Source organism: Dipodomys merriami, unplaced genomic scaffold, assembly GCF_024711535.1.
Source record: "Dipodomys merriami isolate MVZ:Mamm:240054 unplaced genomic scaffold, mDipMer1.0.p SCAF_980, whole genome shotgun sequence".
Lineage (NCBI taxonomy): Eukaryota > Metazoa > Chordata > Mammalia > Rodentia > Heteromyidae > Dipodomys > Dipodomys merriami.
Window position 1 is genome coordinate 151125 of NW_027206602.1, and position 17063 is coordinate 168187.

Below are 17063 nucleotides of genomic sequence, written 5' to 3' on the forward strand. Positions count from 1 at the left end.
AACAAGTTTGTCAGATAGACTCAAGCAATAAAGAAGGTCAAAAAAGAGGCTGCATAAGCAGGCCAGAAAGCTCAGTAGACACCAGGGTGAGACCCAGAGTAGCAACAAAGACCAGTCCCAAAAGCATAAAGTACCTCCTAAGACAATTAAAAACCAGTCATAAATCAACATACCAACACAGAGACACACAATGGATGGTCTTAAAAACTACTCAGCGAGGCTGCCACCATCAATGAGCAGTTCTAAGCACCAACAAGACTTAATATGAACAGCGAGCATGGCAGACTGCTGGTCAACAGTCTGTTCAGAAGGGCTCTCAGAGAGGACCGGGCACTAGGTGCCAGGCCTCGGGGAGCAGTCCACCAGAGGGTTCAGGGGGATGTCTCCCACTGACTCTGCCAGCAGCCTTAAAGCATGTCCGCCAAAGCTATTCGCCAGCCCCAAGACCACACCTGCAGGCTTTCAGATGCAAACAGAAGGGCTCTCAGACAGAGAGGACCGGGCACTATGCGCTGGGCCTCGGGGAGCAGCCCACCAGAGTTCAGACAGTCTGTTCAGAAGGGCTCTCAGAAAGAGAAGGACCAGACACTAGCGCCAGGCCTCGGGGAGCAGCCCACCAAAGGGTTCAGAGGTTGAGGGGATGTCTTCCACTGACCCTGCTGGCACAAATACAAAGCTTGCAAGCAACTCTCAAATTGGTTATAACCAGTATAAATCGGCAATGCCTCAAAACTTACCAGACGTTTCTAGCGACTCAATGATCAAGGTATCTGGGTGGCCTGTAAAGGGGCTTCCGGGCCAATGCACCAAATGTAAAACCCAGAGACTGGAGAGCCCGAAAAGACCACCAGGGACCAAAGATCAATGCAAGCAGCAATGAGTCATTTATTGACTAGCTCGAGCACGGACCCCTCTGTGCACTAATGTCCGAGTGCAGAGAGAGGCCCCCAAAACAGGGTTACAGCACCTATCTCTGATCCCAAGCCCGGGTAGGGGTCTGGAATGTGTTAAATTCAGCTCCAGATCCGGGAGTGTCTAGGGCTCCAGGGCGGGTAGAATAGCAGCTGCATTCTTCAAGCAGGTCTAATACAAAAATGGCAAATACAGGTCTATCTGGTTTTTATATATATATATATTATATATATTATATATTATACACATATTATATACCAATATATAAACATACACATATTTTATATATTATATATTATATAATATTTATGATATATACTATATATAATATATTATGTATACTATATAGTATATATTATATAGTATATATGATACTATATAGTATATAATGCTATATATTATATGCATACTATATTCCATATTATATTATGTAAAATATAATATATATTATATAGTATATATAGTATGAATATAATATATGTATAATATATAAAAATATATAATATATGTGTATATTTATATATAAATATATATTATATATAAGTATATAATATATAAAAATATTATATTTATATATATATATATATCATGCTTCTCAGCATGTCCTTTGTTCTCAACAGTGGATGGTCCTGTGGTCATAGCCCACAACATTAGCTTTTCACCTGAGCATTTGTTAAAAGTCCAGGCTTACTAAATCATAATCTTCATGTTAACAAGTTCCCAGATGGTTCTTATGAATATTCAAGCTTGAAAAACGAGTTGCAGAGGATATTAAAACAGATTGTAAGAACTTACAATCACTTGGATGGGAGCTCCTACACAGCAATGGGAAGGCTGAGGCAGGAGGATAGTTTTGAAGGCCAGCCTGTAATAGATAATGAGACTGTGTCTCAAAAATAAACAAAAAATTCACATATAGACAGATAAGTTGATAAATTGTAATCAATATTAAAAGAATATATAAGAACATAAATAGAACTTTTTGTTACTAAATGACAATACCAACAAGTGAAAAGGGAGTGGTTATTATGATGGAGGAGGGGATCATCTGGAAAATAAAAAAAAAAGAGTAAAAGCATTGATGTGTAAATATTGAACAAAGCATGATATTTAGCATTTCCTGCCAATAAATTTTGGCAGTTTCAATTTGTAATATTCTGCAGACAGCAGGTGATAACTTTTCAACAATGAACCAGGGCAAAAACAGGTCAGAGTTTAAGCCTCCACAGAACAAAAGCCAGGATCCCTGGGGGCAGCAGTTCTGAATCTGAATGGGGGAGGGGGGAGGGGGAGAAGGAAGGGAATGGATTTGGGGGAAGCCAGGATCCCTGGGGGCAGCAGTTCTGAATCTGAATGGGGCACAGGGGGAGGGAGAGAAGGAAGGGAATGGATTTGGGGGAAGTTTGGGTGCATCACAGCCACTTCCAGAGTTTTTCTTAACTAAGAGCCGTGCTCCTTCCCCATAGGAGAAAGCAGACTTCCAAACCAGCTGGAGAGAGTGGAAAACCTTAGTGTGGTTACGCTGGAACATAGCCTACTTTTCCCCCTGTAATCTGGATGTTATTCATCCCATTATACAGATGAGAAAACAGATCCATTAAAAATTAAGCAACCTGTCCAAGGTCTTACGTGGAATCTAGAGGCCCAGGCAACCTTCCAGTCCTTCCTCCTCCCAGCCATTCCTTTTGGTGATGCTACACAGCTTCTAGATAGGGTAAAGAGGCTACATGGCTGCAGGCACAATGAGCTTGCAATCAGTAAAGGATGCTGCAAATTTCCTAATAATTTCCCTGTATACCTCTGCATTCCCTAGCTTGTTTTCCACCACCTGATCATTCTAACTCTTTCTGAAATGACTCAGGCCAAAAATCACATCTGGAAAGGCTCTGCTTCATCTTCCAGTGGTGCATACTTACAATCTTTCTTGGTAGTTGTAAACTACTTAGAAGTAGACATCATCTTATGCTTTGCCTATACTTGGCAGATAATCAATTTTTCTAACAAATATTTAAATGGATGAGAAGAAGCAAGTGATAAACCTTGATGGAAAGATAAGGCATAGAGGGTCAGAGTGCTTGCCTATAATCCCAGCTATCATAGAGGTGAAGGTAGAAGGATCAGGAATTGGAAGCCAGCCTAGGCAAATCAATGTGACCCTGTATTAAACAATATAGAGGGTTGCCCGGACTCATGCCTGTAATCCTAGCTACTCAGGAGGCTGAGATCTGAGGATCATGGTCCAAAGCCAGCCCAGGCTGGCAAGTCCGTGAAACTCTTACCTCAAATAAACCACCAGAAAATTGGAAGTGGCACTGCAAGTGGTAGAGCTCTAGCCTTGTGCTGAAGAGCTGAGGGACAGTGCCCAGGCCCAGAGTTCAAGCCCCACGACCGACCAAAAAAAATAAAATAGAATAGAGAGGGTTAAGAATATAGCTCAGTGATAGAGCTCTGGGTTTAATTCTTAGGAACAAAGACACATGCATGAGGATATTTTATCTTTACTTTATGAACTTTTCATGTACTAAGAAGTTAACCCTTTAAAAGCACTGATTTTTTTTAGGACAAATACATTCATTTTAATGAAAATCTTTTGCATTGTATTGGCTCCAGTGGTAGAACACTGACCTAGTACATGCACTGAATTCAAACCCCAGTCCTGTTCTCCCCAAAAATTAACAATGACAATCCCTTCCTTTATATTTTAATATAATTATTCATCTTAATACACAATAGTACTAACATATCTTACACTTTGTGGTTTTATAATTATATATATATTCTTTATATATAATATATAATTATTATATATATTATAATACTTATAGACATTTCATGTGATGTTTTAAATCTGATGTAAACATAGTGAGAATTAGCAAAAATATAGGGAAATATAACGAAAATAAAGAACATTAGTGAACAAATGCAACAGTGGTATTCACTATGTTAAAAAGTGAACTATATAACCTGTGGGTGAGGACAGGATGGAAAAACAGAGAAAGGGAAGAGGTGACATTGTCCAAAAGAAATATACTCTTGGGGGCTGGGAAGGTGGTTCAATCGTAGAGTGCTTGCCTCGCATGTATGAGGCCCTGGGTTCAATTTCTCAGCACCGCATAAGCAGAAAAAATTGGAAGTGGCACTGTGGCTTAAGTGGTAGAGTGCAAGCCTTGAGCTGAAGAGCTGACAACACGGAACCCCAGAGTTCAAGCCCCACAATGGACAAAAAAAAGTACTCTTTTCCTAACTTAATGTAACTGTACTTCCTCTGTACCTTACCTTTATAATAATAATTATAGCAATAAACTTTTGTAAGAATAGTAATCAAAGATCCAATTCAGTCAGAGGCGTGATAAAGTCAGTGTAAGTTTTCCACCGTGAATATCAAAAAGCAATCAGAACCTGGGTGCCTATAATGCTAGCTTCTCAGCAGACTGAGTGTTGGAAATCTCCATTGGAAGGTACCCAGAGCAGGAAATCCTGTGAGACTCTTTATCTCCAATTAACCAGTGACATGTAGGAAGTGGAGCTGTGGCTAAAGTGGTACAGCACTAGCCTTGAACAAAAATAGTAAAGGGATGCCCAGGCCCTAAATTTAGGCCCCAGGACCAGTTACTCCCCCGCCCCCCCAAAAAAAACAATGAGAGCTTTGACCAGTATGTTAAAAACAAAAATAAAAAATAAAAAATATGGGGACAGGGAGGGATGTTGTTGTGGAGATGGGACAGAAAGGATGGCAGGGGAAAAGACAAAGGAGGAGCCAACAATGCTTGATAAGAAATGTACTCATGCCTGGCACCGATGACTCAGTCCTTTAATCTAGCTACTCAGCAGGCTGAGATCTGAGGGTTGACGTTCAAAGCCAGCTGGAGAAGGAAAGTTCGTGAGACTCTTATCTCCAATAAACCACTAGAAAATCAGAAGTGGCGCTGTGGCTCAAGCCGTAGAGAGCTTGCCTTGAGCTGAAGAGTACAAGGACAGCGCCCAAGCCCCGAATTCAAGCCCCTGGACCGACAAAAAAAAATGTACTCATTACCTTGCTCATGTGATTGTAACCCCTCTGTACAGTATTTTCACAATAAAAACTTATTTAAAATAAATGAAAAGCAAGCTTGTGAGACAGTGACTAGATATGCTTTCTAAGCTGGTCTGCCAATGGGCTGAAGAATATTGTCTTCAGATTCATGGGATAAGAGAAGTCTTAATGAGTCTGAATGCTCAGCCAATTAGAAAAGAAGCTATGCAAGGACAGAGATTGATGGGTGACCTGTGATATCTCCAATGAGTGCTGCCTAGACTACATGCTACTGTCCCAATGGCACCTATTTTTTTTTTTTTTTGGTCAGTTGTGGGGCTTGAACTCTGGACTTGGATGCTGTCTCTGCTCTCTTCAACTCAAGGTGAGCACTCTACCACTTGAGCCACAGCACCACTTCCAGTTTTCTAGTGGTTTATTGTAGATAAGAGTCTCATGGAGTTTCCTGCCCAGGATGGCTTTGAACCGTGATGCTCAGATCTCAGCCTCCTGAGTAGCTAGCATTACAGGTGTGAGCCACTGGTGCCCAGCTAATGTTCTTTCTTGTATGTTCTCACTCACTTTTTTTCCATCTTTATATATATTTCTTTGTATTGTGTGTGTGGGGGGGTTGTTTTTTGTTTTTTTTTTTTTTGGTCCTATCGTGGGCCTGAACTCTGAGCCTGGGCGCTGTCCCTCAGCTCTTCAGCTCAAGGCTAGTGCTCTACCACTTGAGCCACAGCGCCACTTCTGGCTTTTTTTTTTTGCTTATGGGTGCTGAGGAATCAAACCCAGGGCCTCAAGCATGCAAGGCAAGCACTTTACACTGAGCCACCTTCCCAGCTGTATTGTGTGTTTGAATTGAGGACCTTGTACTTGCTTGGTTGGCTTGGCTGAGCTCTATTACTTGAACCATATGTCCAGCACATGTTTTTAGCTGGTTATTTTAGACATGAAGTCTCATGGACTTTTCTAATGAAGCTGGCTTTGAATTTCAATCCTCTTGATCTCAGTCTCCTACCTAGCTAGGATTACAGCTGTAATCCATAGAGGTCCAGCTTCAAAACACTTGTAGTTAATTAAAAAGAAAAATATATCTGTTAAATACTACACAGCAAGGTGGTTAGTGTATTGCCACGCCGACCCCAGTAGAGTCTGCTTAAGCATGGGAAACCATCTATCAGACCATGATAGGGGCCTCGAGACCTATCTCTGAGTTTTGGGACTTCACCGAAGTCTACCTCAGAGAATGGGGCTTTACAGAAACCTATCTCCAAGTTTTGGGATTTCACCGAAGTCTACCTCGGAGAATAGGGCTTCTAAGAGGCCTACTCCTGGGAAAAGGCTGGAAAAACCCCTGGGAAAAGATGTGTTTCTGTCTTTCTTCTCCTCATAAGAGTGCCTATCAATCTTTTACTGTTTCTGCTGTTCATTGTACTTACTCATTGTCAACGTTCCCTTATTCAAAGCTCTTTCTTAAGAGTGTTGATGACTCCAATATCTGATGAGTGTCTTAAAAATATGACTAACTCACCAGAGTTAAGTGCTACCCTGAAACCCCTCTTATGGAGGCTAGTAGACAAGTTATAAGTAAATATAAAAGTATTGGAGGTTTCACAAAGTCACTCCAGCAGAAGGAATTGTAAGAAATTTACAAAAAGTTGTAGGCGCGGCTAGAACAGAAAGAATGTATGGCAATTGCTGAGATAACTACTTAGGAGAAAGAACTTCCTGGCACTCTCATTTACTAAGAGACTTGCTAGATCTAGGCCTCCGTAACCTTATAATTAAGGCCTCTATAGAAATAAGGTAATGGTGAGATGGTGACAAACGTCGAAACCCATTATATTTCTTAGAGATAAGCCGGAAACAAGTGCCTTTCAGGTGACCAGCTGGTGACCACCTAAGAATGAAGCCCTGCAGCAAGATTGTGTAAACTTTTGCCCCTTTTCTTATGAAGACTTCTGTTATAAAAGTTTGTTATCCTCTGCATTAAATCGCACTCAGCACTCAGCACTCAGCACTCAGCATCCACTCCTAATGTGTGTGAGTTGTCTGTTTGCCATCTCCCCATCCTATTCCAGGTTCCTCCCCTAGGTATCCTCCGTCGTCCCGACAGAACCCGGTCCGCGGCAGGTGGCGCCCAACGCGGGGCTCGAAGCGGGGCACGAAGCAGTTTCTTCAGTCAAGGAACCTTGGGAGGTAAGCATCTCTCTCTCTCTCTCTCTCATTTCTTTTCACCTGGAATAGTAGTCAGAAGCTCGTTGGGGTGCTGCAGGCCCCTCACTTGTGACTGAGAAAGATAACGAGTAAATCATGGGGAGTTCATCTTCTAAGAATAAGGACAGTTTGTCTCTATTTTAAAACATATACTCCACAGCAGCAGTGGGAGAACAAACTAATCCTTGGTTCCCGCAGGAAAAAGGAAACCATTGAAAAAGTGAATGTAACTCTAAGTTCCATAAAGACGGAACTCCTCCTTCGAGAGGAAACAAAAAACGGAAAAAGGGAACCATTGGAAAAGTGAATGTAAATCTAAGTTCCATAAAGACGGAACTCCTCCTTCGAGAGGAAACAAAAAACGGAAAAAGGGAACCACTGAAAAGTGAATGTAAATCTAAGTTCCATAAAGAGGGAACTCCTCTTCAAGAGGAAACAAAAAACGGACAGAGGGGCAACCAGCCCCTCCCCAAGAGAATAAGAAACAGTTAGATCATTTGATACAATTTTCATATTTCAGGAATGGTGAAAGCCTGCAGGTGTGGTCTTGGGGCTGGCGGAGAGTCTTGGCGGACGTGCTATAAGACTGCCAGTGGGGCCAGTGGGAGACGTCCCCTGGACCCCTGGGTGGGGCTGTCCTCGAGATCGGGTAGAGGGGGTTCGAGTCCCCCCGATTGGCCGATTCTCTCTGGTTGGAAGCCCTTCTGGACAGACTGTCTGACCAGCAGTCTGACGTGCTTGCTGTCTGTCTTGAGTGTGCGTATATGTCTTCTGTTAACTCTAATTTGAATCTTAGGCATGCAGCCCGGGGGCTGGTGGATGAGGGGCTTACTGATCCCCTAGACCAGAGGTAGAGTGCACATTTCCCACTTAATTGCCCCTTCCACCCTTTTAGAATTCCAGGAGTGCCCGGAGCAGATCGCCCACCTCCCCAGAGAAAGCGTGACCAAGTGCGCGTACATTACCAACCCCCGTATGCAGCAGTGTGTGTGTGTGTGTGTGTGTGTGTGTGTGTGTGTGTGTAATTTTAACTTCTTTTTCTTTCTTATCTCGGTTTTATTAATTTGGACACTCCTTGTCGCAGAGATGGGGCAAGGACAAAGCAAGCTTACTCCTCTCAACCTCCTGCTCAGTCATTTCAAAGAGGTAAAAGAGAGGGGGTATAATTTGAGTATAATTGAAAATCTCAGAAGAATCTAAAAAGAAAAATTCTCTAGAATAAGTAGAGGGGGTTCGAGTCCCCTGGTAAGTGGTGAGATGTCACCCCATTCACTGAGACCTGATTTTGTCTTTGTGGCCACTTGTTTGTCTTGTTTAGTGTGTGTGTTCGTTTTATGTTTTCTGAGGTAGGAAAGTTTTGGGTGAGTGTGGCAGGCTCACTCAGCAGACTCTGGATTCAGCTTGCCGAATGAGAACAGCACAGAGATTCAAAAGATTAATTAGTGAATTGCCTTGCTAACAAGCAAGCTCTGGGAAAATGAAGCCCAACAAAGGTACCTAGTTTAAAAGAAATACTGTCTTAAATTTTTGTTTAAAAACTTTAAAAGGTGTACGTACAACTGATTTTGATTTTTGCGCGCTTTAAGATCTGTGTGTTTTGTGTGTGTCTGTGAACGTGTTCAAAGATAAAAAATTGTCAGCATGCTGTTACAATTGGGTGAGTTTAAATTTAAAAATTCAAAAGGTTATGAGGTTTGGACATTACCAAAAATTTTTTAAAAATCTTCACATTGTTTTAAATGGCTTTTTAAAAGGTTCTTTAACTTGCAAATTAGAAAATCTGGTATTTTAAAAACTAATATTTTAAAATGCATAAGTCTGTTTATACTGTAATCAAGTTATCTGGCTTAACAAAAATGCATTGGCTGTTTGGGGTCTAATTCCCTTGGCTAAAATTTGGGGATAAATATTAGAAATTTAAATGTAAAGGTTAGTTTAACACTGTCAAAGATGTTACCTGTTCTGTCTATCTAAAACTGTATTTCATTTGAGAACCAAGAGAAGAGACTGGGAAAAACTTAGAAACCAACAGAAGACCTATCTTTAGGGGTGAAGGGTGAACAAGCAGAAGTGCAGTTCAGCTGGTCATGCAGTGGGACAGGCCCTGGGAGGAGTCCAAACATGATGAGGCAAACTGGCACAAACGCAGTTCATCTAACCCTAAAGAGTCAGATTGGGTGTGTGCCTGCCTATTCCATAGGAGGGGCCAAGTGGCCCATCGTTGTTCTGTCTCTTTTCCCTGCAGATAGGCACTGAAAACATGATGGTTAAAATGAATGATGTGATGATCTGATTAGTATTGCTAAAACTTTCCCTTGGATGTGTTAACATTAAAATTAGGAAGGCCTTAAAAAGAGGGTAAAAAGTTATTTGTATAATGTGGCTTACTTTCAATTATGTTCTACAATTAGGATGTTTTTAAAAGTTATAAAGATGTTAAATCTAGCTTTGTGGTATAGTAAAGGTGACTGTAATTCTTGCATTAAGGAAAATTGTCATTTGAGTTTAAAAATCTTAATGTGTGTCTGTTTTAAAACAAGCAGCCAAGAGACAATGAGTGACACTTGGCCTCAAGATTTCAAGGGATCTTTTCAAAATGCAATGAAAACTAAAGTATAAAATGTTTAAGGTGATTAATAAGAGGTTTAAAAAAATAGGGAATGGATTTTTGGATATAAAGTTTAAATGTAAAATCATTCTTGACATTGGCCTCAATGTGCAAAAAAAAAAAAAAAAAGAAAAAAGAAAAAAGAAAAAATTAGGATTATCAAAATAATTGCTATTCTAGTTTGCTCTTCTAGGTTTTTTAAGTTTCCAGCAAGCCCAAAGCAAAGCACAGAGGATTCTTACAAGTTGTCAGATGTAACTTTGACTCTTAATAAGTTTCAGGTAAGAGCATGCTTAAAAGCTACTTCTATGTTGACCACCTTGTTGCTTTTAATTGGAGTAAAATGGCCTTCTGTAAGACTCCTTGATCTGCAATCTGGTTCAAAGCCAGCCCGGGCACAAAAAGGTTCCTGTGAGACTGTCACCTCTATTCAGCCAGCAGCAGAGTACTAGCCCTGGACCAAAGAGTCAGGGGACAGTACTCAAGCCCCAAGCTGGAGACTCACAGTGGCAGAGAGCTAGCCTTGAGCTGTAGAGCTGAGGGATAGTGCTCAGGCCCCGAGTTCAAATCCAGCAACCAGCTAAAGGGAAATGCCAATGAGGCATTTATCCCAATGTGGAGAAGACACTCCTGGGACAAAAACAATGGAGGAGCATCCAGAGGCAGTAAGCCACTGCTTGGATGGCAAAAATGTCAGATCCTAGAGTCATTTGTGCATGGCCCTTCAAAACTGGTCAGAGCCGGGAGGTCATGGGAAGAGTTTATAAGCATGCCTAATGTTCATGACTACCTTGTAAGGGACAGGAACTTGCCAGTCCTCTGTGATAGTAAAAAGCTAATGTTATAAAATGTGGGAGATAGGTTAAATCTTAATCCCTTTATGTGCCAAAAGCTCTAATTGGCAGTAACTATTGAGCTGACACTAGTTACATGAAATTCATCTGCCCAGGAAAAAGTTTGTAAACCTGAGAGAGTGTTTCTATTGATATCTGTCTTAGGCATTATTTGGGATCATTAGAGATCACATTCCTAAGCCATCTAAAAAGATGCTTTTTACAAACCAGAGTGCTAAACAAGCTACACTACTGTAGCCGGAGAAAAGGTCTGTGCAGTTGTCAAAAGTTAAATATTGTTCTTAATGACATCTTACCCTGATAGCCTCTTTGTAAAATAGGCTAAGGTTATAGGCTCCTGGCTAGCTAAGATCAACGCCCCTAAAGTCAGCTTGAAGAAGTTACAGAAGATGGACCTTCGCCCATCAACCCCCTTTTAAGATCAAGAGTCCAGAGTCAGTTTTGAAAAAATGAGGCAAAATAGATAAAATAATTTTTTTTAGAAAAAGGCATAAAGAATAGTGTTAACAGCTGTAGGTGTGCAAGTGTGGAGACTGCATCTGTCAAAGATAGTTACAAGACTAAGCCTTCTGTGTCTATTTATAAAAAAAAAAAAAATCTGGTTAGTAAAAAAAAGTTATTTTGGTAAATTGTCCTGGGCTATTGTCTAAATGTTCTTAGAAACCAACGGAGTCACGGCCTGCCAAGCCTATGTATTACTTGCATCCTTAACCAGTCTGTGTAGGAATTTGCAGCCCAGCACGAGAGACCCTGTTGCTGCTGCTGCTACTGCTGTACACCTTAATGGGTAAAGTTCAACGACGGCCTGACAGTCACCTGGAGGAACTCCTGCTTGATTCCATCACCTGAGTCGGCTTCCTGGTTGAAAGCTGCTAAATCTAAGATCTTGTGGGACATTCTTTTGGGTGATATCCAGAAACCCTCTCTTCCCACAGTGGATATTGGGGACAAGGATATCACTGGCTTGCTTGTCTTAGGCACTTCAGTGCATAGTAACTGGAAATCCACTCTATGGTCACAGCCTAGTTTGACTCTGATATGGTAATAACCTGAGTGTGTTATCAATAGAGGTAATACTCTTAGCCTTAAAATCTAGCAAGCTTCTGCATCACGGTGGTGCCTTAAGGCTGTTCTAAGATAAAGGTTCCGCAAGCCAAAGGAAAATTGGGCAGTTTTAAACTACAGCCACAAAGATGGTCAAGAGATTGTAAAGAAAGAGGGTGGTAATGAAAGCCTTGGGAAAGGAATTGTAAAGAAAGAAGGAAGTAAAGAAAGCCTTGGAAAGAGAATTGGGGAAATTTGAAAAGTAAGGATTGTCTTTAAGACAAACCTCAGAAAGTTTAAGTATGTCGCAAATGGTATGAGTATGTCTTAAAATTGGAGCTTACAAGTACAGCTGGTATAAAATTGATACACGGAGTCAGGACTGGTGAAAATTAAATTTAAAAAAAAAAAAAGGGGGCAAATGCCACGCCGACCCCAGTAGAGTCTGCTTAAGCATGGGAAACCATCTATCAGACCATGATAGGGGCCTCGAGACCTATCTCTGAGTTTTGGGACTTCACCGAAGTCTACCTCAGAGAATGGGGCTTTACAGAAACCTATCTCCAAGTTTTGGGACTTCACCGAAGTCTACCTTGGAGAATAGGGCTTCTAAGAGGCCTACTCCTGGGAAAAGGCTGGAAAAACCCCTGGGAAAAGATGTGTTTCTGTCTTTCTTCTCCTCATAAGAGTGCCTATCAATCTTTTACTGTTTCTGCTGTTCATTGTACTTACTCATTGTCAACGTTCCCTTATTCAAAGCTCTTTCTTAAGAGTGTTGATGACTCCAATATCTGATGAGTGTCTTAAAAATATGACTAACTCACCAGAGTTAAGTGCTACCCTGAAACCCCTCTTATGGAGGCTAGTAGACAAGTTATAAGTAAATATAAAAGTATTGGAGGTTTCACAAAGTCACTCCAGCAGAAGGAATTGTAAGAAATTTACAAAAAGTTGTAGGCGCGGCTAGAACAGAAAGAATGTATGGCAATTGCTGAGATAACTACTTAGGAGAAAGAACTTCCTGGCACTCTCATTTACTAAGAGACTTGCTAGATCTAGGCCTCCGTAACCTTATAATTAAGGCCTCTATAGAAATAAGGTAATGGTGAGATGGTGACAAACGTCGAAACCCATTATATTTCTTAGAGATAAGCCGGAAACAAGTGCCTTTCAGGTGACCACCTAAGAATGAAGCCCTGCAGCAAGATTGTGTAAACTTTTGCCCTTTCAGGCGACCAGCTGGTGACCATCCAAGAACGAAGCCTTGCAGCAAGATTGTATAACCTTTTGCCCCTTTTCTTATGAAGAATTCTGTTATAAAAGTTTGTTATCCTCTGCATTAAATCGCACTCAGCACTCAGCACTCAGCACTCAGCATCCACTCCTAATGTGTGTGAGTTGTCTGTTTGCCATCTCCCCATCCTATTCCAGGTTCCTCCCCTAGGTATCCTCTGTCGTCCCGACAGAACCCGGTCCGCGGCAGTGTATATTTTGTTTTCTCTAATCATATGGTAGAACTTTTAACTTTCATGAGATAAACTAAAATTAAGGTTAACTAAAAAATACTATATGGGGCTGGGAAAGTGGCCCAGTGGTAGAGTGCTTGCCTTGCATGCATAAGCCCTGGGTTTGATTCCTTAGCACCACATAAACAGAAAAAGCTTGAAGGGGGACTGTGGCTCAAGTGGTAGAGCACTAGCCTTGAGCTGAAGAGCTGGGGGACAGCGCCCAGGCCCAGAATTCAAGCCCCATAACCGGCAAAAAAAACCCAAAAACTATATGATATAATATGCTTTGAAAATGTATCATTAGATATTGAATTCAATTTGAAATAAACACTTAGACATTTATCCTTGATTTTAACCAGTATATGTAGAAATATTTAATAGTTTTCAGAAATTTTCTATTTGCATTTCAAGAATCAAACTAGGCTTTAATTCCCATGTCCTGCATAGAGAGCAGGAAATGTTTCTTTTTCTGTTTTTTCCCCGTGTTAATCTAAAATCCTTACTAAAACTCAAAAAAATTTTTTTGAATCAAGCTTCATTGGACAAAGGTTGCTCAACATTTTAACCCAATCCATTCAGAAAAAAACCTAAAGACTCCATCTCCCGTTAACCAGCAAAATGCTGGATTAGAGGCATTCCTCAAATGGTAGAGCACCAGCTTTGAGCAAGGGGTGGGGGAAATTGTTGTAGGGTTTGAATTCTGGGCCTGCCTCCTGTTCCTAAGTTCTTCAGCTCAAGGCTAGCACTTTATGATTTGAGCCACTTCCAGTTTTTTCTGTTTATGTGGTGCTGAGGAATCAAACCCAGGGCCTCATGCATGCAAAGCAAGCTCTACCACTGAACCACCTTGCCAGCCCCTCTGCACATTACCTTTATAATAACAACAAACTTAGCTGGTGGCCCGTGGCTCACGCATATAATCCTAGCTACTCAGAAGGCTGAGATCTGAGGATTATGGTTCAAAGCCAGCCCAGACAGGAAAGTCCGTGAGACTCTTACCTCCAATAAAGCACTAGAAAACCATTAGTGGTGCTGTGGCTCAAGTGGTAGAGTGCTCTTCTTGAGCCCAAGAGTGCAGGGACAGGGCCCAAACCCAGAGTTCAAGCCCCATGACTGACAGATAATAATAATAATAATAATAATAATAATAATAATAATAATAATAACAAACTTTTATAAAAATCAAATTTCACTAACTAGTAGTACTTCATCCGTGTGAAGATGATGTATTAGTGAATGACAAGTTCTAGAGATGAGTAATGAGAATGGCTAAGAAGATGTATTTGTTTAGAAGGAAGGAGAAATACTTTACTATTCTGAGTTTTTTGTTTTTGTTAGTTTGGTGGGGTTTTTTGGTCAGTCATGGAGTTTGATCTCTGGGCTTGAGCTCTGTCCCTGCACATTTCAGCTCAAGGTGAGCACTCTACCGCTTGAGCCACAACACCACTTCCAGTTTTCTAGTGGAGAGAAGAGTCTCATGGAGGGCTGGGAAGATGGCTCAGTGGTAGAGCGCTTGCCTTGCATGCATGAGGCTCTGGGTTCATTCCTCAGCACCACATAAGCAAAAAGTAAAAAGCCGGAAGTGGCGCTGTGGCTCAAGTGGTAGAGAGCTAGCCTTGAGCTAAAGAGCTGAGGGCAGTGCCCAGGCCCAGGGTTCAGGCCCACGACCGGACCCAAAAATAAAAAGAAAGTTAAAAAAAAAAGAGTCTCATGGACTTTCCTGCCAAGGCTAGCTTTTAACAGTGATCCTCAGATCTCAGCCTGCTGAATAGCTAGGATTACAGGTGTGAGCAACCAGCCCCTGGTTTATTCTGTGTTTCTTATCAATACTATATTTACTCTGTTCATGTAGGAATCTTATTTTTGTTGTTGTTGTTGGTTGTGTGGCCTGAACTCTGGGCCTGGGCGCTGTCCCCCAGCGCTTCAGCTGTAGACCAGGGCTCTACCACTTGAGCCTCAGTCCCACTTCCAGCTTTTTCTGCTTATGTGGTGCTGAAGAATCGAACCCAGGGCCTCATGCATGCAAGGCAAGCACTCTACCATTGAGCCACCTTCACAGTGCCTCATGTGGGAGTCTTTCTCACTCTACAGCTCAAAAGATGGAAGAGATAGAATTGGGTTATTATCTGCTTTCTCTCTTAAGCCATAAGTGTTACTAAAAAAAGAAAAAACTCAGCAAATCTATGCAAGTTCTTGTAAGGTCCGCTCCTGGATGGCGAGCAGACTCCACCCTCCTCGCAGCAAAGTCTCCACCCAGTACCTGCGTTACCTAGGCAACTGGGACACCTGGAAGACGTCACATCTGCATCCGCTGAGGTCACATCTGAATTTGATGTGGCCACACCTTTCCCCACCCATACCCTAGATAAGGGCTAGCCCAGGCCCAAACTCCTTTTTCTCTCTTGGTTCATTTCTAGCTCTCTCCTCTCTCTCTGTTCTATTCTATTCTAGCTCTCTCTCTGTTCTTACCTCTCTCTTGCTCTTCTTTTCTAGCTCTCTCTGCTCTCTCTCTGTTCTAGCTCACTCTGTTCTATTCTAGTTCTCTCTCTGTTTTATTCTAGCTCTCTCTGTTCTATTCTAGCTCTCTCTCTGTTCGTTTCTAGCTCTCTCTGTTCTTTTCTTGCTCTCTCTGCTCTTTTCTAGCTCTTTCTTTTGCCAGCCGCGTGTAGTGCCAACCTTGCCTGGTCCCAGCAGGGCTACTGAATAAACCTACCCCTTACCTGAATACCACGTGAGTGCTGGTGCAGTTCTTACTCGGTTACCTCTTTTTAAAAACCTAACATAAATGGTGCCGTGACTCGGATAAAGGCTTAAAGTCATGAAAGCTGGGATTTCTGTGTTTTTTTTTCCTCTTTTTTCTTTTTTTGTTCTTTCCTTTTTGCTCTGAGGAATACCCGCAGTTCTGACGGCCTTTTGCGAACCAGTCTGTCTGCGGCGGAATCAACGCATCGATACCATTGCTGCCTTCACATCCACGTCCACACCACTTCTCTACTCTGGTGAGTGAAACTACTCTACGGCTCTCTGTTACTCAGTCTCTGTCCAGACGTGGCGCCACGCCAGAGAGCTCCTACAGCCTTTAGCTGAAAGGCCGGTCACTTCTGAAGCCGAGGACGCTTGGCTTTGGGGGCTTGGCCATTTCTCTCTAAAGGGCTCTGGGGGAAGTCGGGATGCCACTTCTGCCTGGTCAGCTCTCTCCTTCACTCACCAGACTGACTCTACTCATTTAATGGGGTGCTACGAATCACGCCTGAGCCGTGAAACCCCTTTGAAATGCCTCCTGTGCTCCCTGGAAAGCCAGAGAGCCTAATTTTACACAGTTTTTGCTACTGCAATGGTCAATGGTCAGAAGTTTAATTTCAGGCTGTCTTTGCTCTCTCTCTGCCATTCATGTCCAACTTTCTACCCTTTTTTCTACAACTTTTTGGCTTGTGCCTTGAAGAGTGCGACGCAGGCTGGGTCCCAGGGACCCCCCTCTAGGTTCCCTCTCAAAGGCTAGCCAATGTAGGCTTGATCTATTTGTTCAGGGTTTCTTTGCATTCTTTCAGAAATTCGCCATCTTGAATTCGCCATCTTGGCCACGTGGTGGGTTAAGGGTTTGACCCCATCTGACCCTTAACCTTCCACTAAGTTTACTACTGCATCTATTCTAAGGTGCCTTGCTAACAAGTTGCTCTTTTCACAGGCCCTAGTAATGGAGGCCCAACCATCTGATATGCTTTGTTAGCAAAGATGTCTAAATGTTGTCGAAATTTTAGGTTTTAAGTTTTGCCTTTTTTGTTTTGTGTTGTGTATTCTACTACTGACTAAATGGTTCTAAAATACTGGGCATATCTATGCTAAAATTCTCATCACATCTAATGAGTTTTGTCATTTCAGAATATTTGTTGGTCAATTCTTGATAA

General features: G+C 41.9%; 1 protein-coding gene across 9 annotated transcripts in view; it reads right to left on the reverse strand.

Moving 5' to 3' along the window:
- The window catches only part of LOC138822088 (PC4 and SFRS1-interacting protein-like), a 242520-nt gene that overhangs the window by 93367 nt on the left and 132090 nt on the right, over window positions 1-17063 (reverse strand). For 4 of the 9 annotated variants that reach the window (XR_011370335.1, XR_011370324.1, XR_011370326.1 and 1 more), the window contains one exon: window positions 1708-1777. The exons of the other annotated variants lie outside the window; for them this stretch is intronic. The gene's annotated coding sequence lies outside the window, so the exon portion shown is untranslated. The remainder of the gene's footprint in view (window positions 1-1707; window positions 1778-17063) is intronic. 9 annotated transcript variants of the gene reach the window in all.